At 42.4% G+C, this 2165-nt stretch overlaps 1 pseudogene; it reads right to left on the reverse strand.

The window, feature by feature from the left end:
- Positions 1–1124: 1124 nt before the first annotated feature.
- LOC136386534 (U1 spliceosomal RNA) lies at positions 1125–1275 on the reverse strand (annotated as a pseudogene).
- Positions 1276–2165: the final 890 nt, after the last annotated feature.

Genomic DNA, 2165 nt, shown 5'->3' on the forward strand with positions numbered 1-2165 from the left:
GTGCCCTGGCCGGGAATCGAACCCGGGTCCTCCTCACGCTAGGCCGACGCTCTACCGCTGAGCCAACCGGCCAGGGCTACACTACAGTTTTTAATCTATTTACCTATTCAAGGGCATTTTGGGTTTTTTTTTTTTCCAATTTGGACAATTACAATAAACATGTTACAAATAGCCATGTGCAGGGTTTGTATATTTACACCTCATTTGGATAAATATATAGATGGAGAATTACTAAATCATAAGGTAAGAGTGTGTTCAACCTTGTAAGACACTGCCAAATTATCTTCCAAAGTGGCAACCAGTACAATTTTACATTCCTATCACTACTCAATGAGAATTCCTGTTGTTCCATATCCTCACCAGAATTTGATGTGCTCAGTTTTTTTGGATTTTAGTCATTCTAATAGGCGTGTAGTGGTAGCTCACTCTTGCTTTGATTTGTAATTCCTTAATAACATGTGATTTTGAGCATCTTTTATATGCTTATTTGCCATTAGTATAGCTTCTTTCTTGAAGTGTCTGTTCAGATTTTTTTTTGCCCATTTTTCAATTGGATTTTTTTTCTTACTGTCGAGTTTTAAGTGTTTATTATATATTTAGGAGCACTTTGCCAGGTATGTGATTTGCAAATATTTTCTCCCAATCTGAGGTTTGTCTTTCCATACTCTTTTTTTTTTTTTTCTGAAGTTGGAAATGGGGAGAGACAGTCAGACAGACTCCCGCATGTGCCCGACCGGGATCCACCTGGCACGCCCACCAGGGGTGACGCTCTGCCCACCAGGGGGCGATGCTCTGCCCCTCCGGGGCGTCACTCTGCCGCGACCAGAGCCACTCTAGCACCTGGGGCAGAGGCCAAGGAGCCATCCCCAGCGCCCGGGCCATCTTTGCTCCAATGGAGCCTTGGCTACAGGAGGGGAAGAGAGAGACAGAGAGGAAGGAGGAGGTGGGGGGGTGGAGAAGCAAATGGGCGCTTCTTCTATGTGCCCTGGCCGGGAATCGAACCCAGGTCCCCCGCACGCCAGGCCGACGCTCTACTGCTGAGCCAACCGGCCAGCAGTGCAACTCCATACTCTTAACAGTGATTTTCACAGAGCAGAAGTTTCTAATTTTATTTTACTTTATTTTTCATGGGAGAGCATGAACCACATATTATGCAGTCTAGTTTACCACATTTGGGGAAATCGCAGGGGTCAGCACATCTGAAGTGCAATGAATAAGCCTCACCCTGGAACAAACACCTTGGTGATCATGGTATCTCCCCTGCCAGGTAAGAATGAAGAAGTTTCTAATTTTAATGAAGTCCAACTTAGCATTATATCAATGTAACTAAAAGCTCATCATCAAAACCAAGGTCACAAAAATTTATCTTATAAAACTTTTACACTATTGTGTTTTACATTTTGGTCTCTGATCCATTTTGAGTTGATCCTGTTGAAAGGTGGAACGTTTGTGTTCCAATTGTTTTTGGCATGTGGATGTTCAGATGTTTTAGTACCATCTGGTGAAAAGACTACCCTTCTTCCACTAAATTACCTCAATGTCTTTGTTAAAGATAAATCAACTATATTTGTGTGGGTCTATTTTGGGGTTCTTTATTCTGTTCTCTGGGTTTATGCTTCAATTGTTTACCAATACCACATTATCTTGTTTAGTAGCTTTCTAGTAAATCTTGAAGTCAGGTAGTGTCAGTCTTTCACATATGTTCTTCTTTAATATTGCTTTGGCTATTCTGTTGTTCTTGTTTTGCCTTTCTGTGGGAGACTGAAAGCTGGCAAAGCCCTTGAAGCTTAAGGCTTAGCCAAAGGTTAAGTTTTTTCCCCACACGTCCATATTGGCTATGAAGCTGAGTATTGGTACTTGTCCCATCCCCCCACCTCACTTGCTTGATTGAGTTGCTAGAGGTAATTTACATGCCCTTCCTCTCACCCTTAGTTTGTTCTGATGTTGGTTGATTTCAGTTATGCATGGTGCAGGGATTACTGTTTACGTCTTAAATGTATTCCTGTTTATGCCTCAGATGTGTGACTTTGTATCAGAGACTTCCTTATTTGCATATGGCTCTGCACTGTATAATAAAACAGACTGGGGGCTTTGCTCTGCTCTTGCAAGCTATCTTGGCCTTGCAAAGAGACCTCCTGATCCCATCCTTTTTTCTCTCTGAGTTT

This window comes from Saccopteryx leptura, chromosome X (genome assembly GCF_036850995.1).
Source record: "Saccopteryx leptura isolate mSacLep1 chromosome X, mSacLep1_pri_phased_curated, whole genome shotgun sequence".
NCBI lineage: Eukaryota > Metazoa > Chordata > Mammalia > Chiroptera > Emballonuridae > Saccopteryx > Saccopteryx leptura.